Below are 844 nucleotides of genomic sequence, written 5' to 3'. Positions count from 1 at the left end.
CGAAGCATTAACCCATCGCTGAAACCCCAGCATGAATATCCTGCGGAAACATTCAACAGGAACTGAGCTGAAGAAATCACATCAATACTGTGGCTACAAGTGACTCACCCCCTGACCACCCCCCCCGCCCCAAAGCTTTTCAACCACCTGCAGGACACAAGGCAGTTTTGTAATGGTTACTATCCACTTGCCTAGATCACTGCAACACCTACAAAACTCAGATGCTCGACACCATCTACGACAAAGCAGTCCACTTGATTGCACCCCACCATCACTTTAAAGCTTGATCAGATCACCCTTAACCTTCTAAATACCAGAGATACAGTGTAAAGCACCGTCTACACTGTCCCCTCAAATTGCTGCCAGGCTATTAGCGAGCTAATATCAAACACTCTCCAGGGCAGGTATAGTGTGGGGTCAGAAACAGAGTAAAGCTGCCTCAATATATGCCTCTCCTTCTCCTCCTCCATCCAGATGGAGAGAGTAACAGTGAGAAAGACAGGATATATATAGAGTGGGAAGAACTGAGAGTGGAAAGGATAGCAATGGGGAGGGAGTACCAGAGAGAAAGAAGAAGAGATTGGGGATGGAGAGTATCGGTCAGTGTACCTGCAAAGCTGTGTGCAGCATCGTTGAAGGCACGGCACAGCGAGAGATTCAGAGTTAAGAGGGTACAGAGGGAGATAGAGACAGATGAGGAGAGAGATAAACATGGAGGACAGTAGCAGAGAGGGGATCCAGTGAGTGAGTGAGTGAGAGAGGGGGAAGACGGAGATGGAGAGAGATTACCTTACGAGTAGCTCTCCACTTCTCTCTCCATGCCTATCTCTCCCTTTCTCACTGA

Source organism: Heterodontus francisci, unplaced genomic scaffold, assembly GCF_036365525.1.
Source record: "Heterodontus francisci isolate sHetFra1 unplaced genomic scaffold, sHetFra1.hap1 HAP1_SCAFFOLD_66, whole genome shotgun sequence".
Lineage (NCBI taxonomy): Eukaryota > Metazoa > Chordata > Chondrichthyes > Heterodontiformes > Heterodontidae > Heterodontus > Heterodontus francisci.
Note: the sequence above shows the minus strand (reverse complement) of the source record.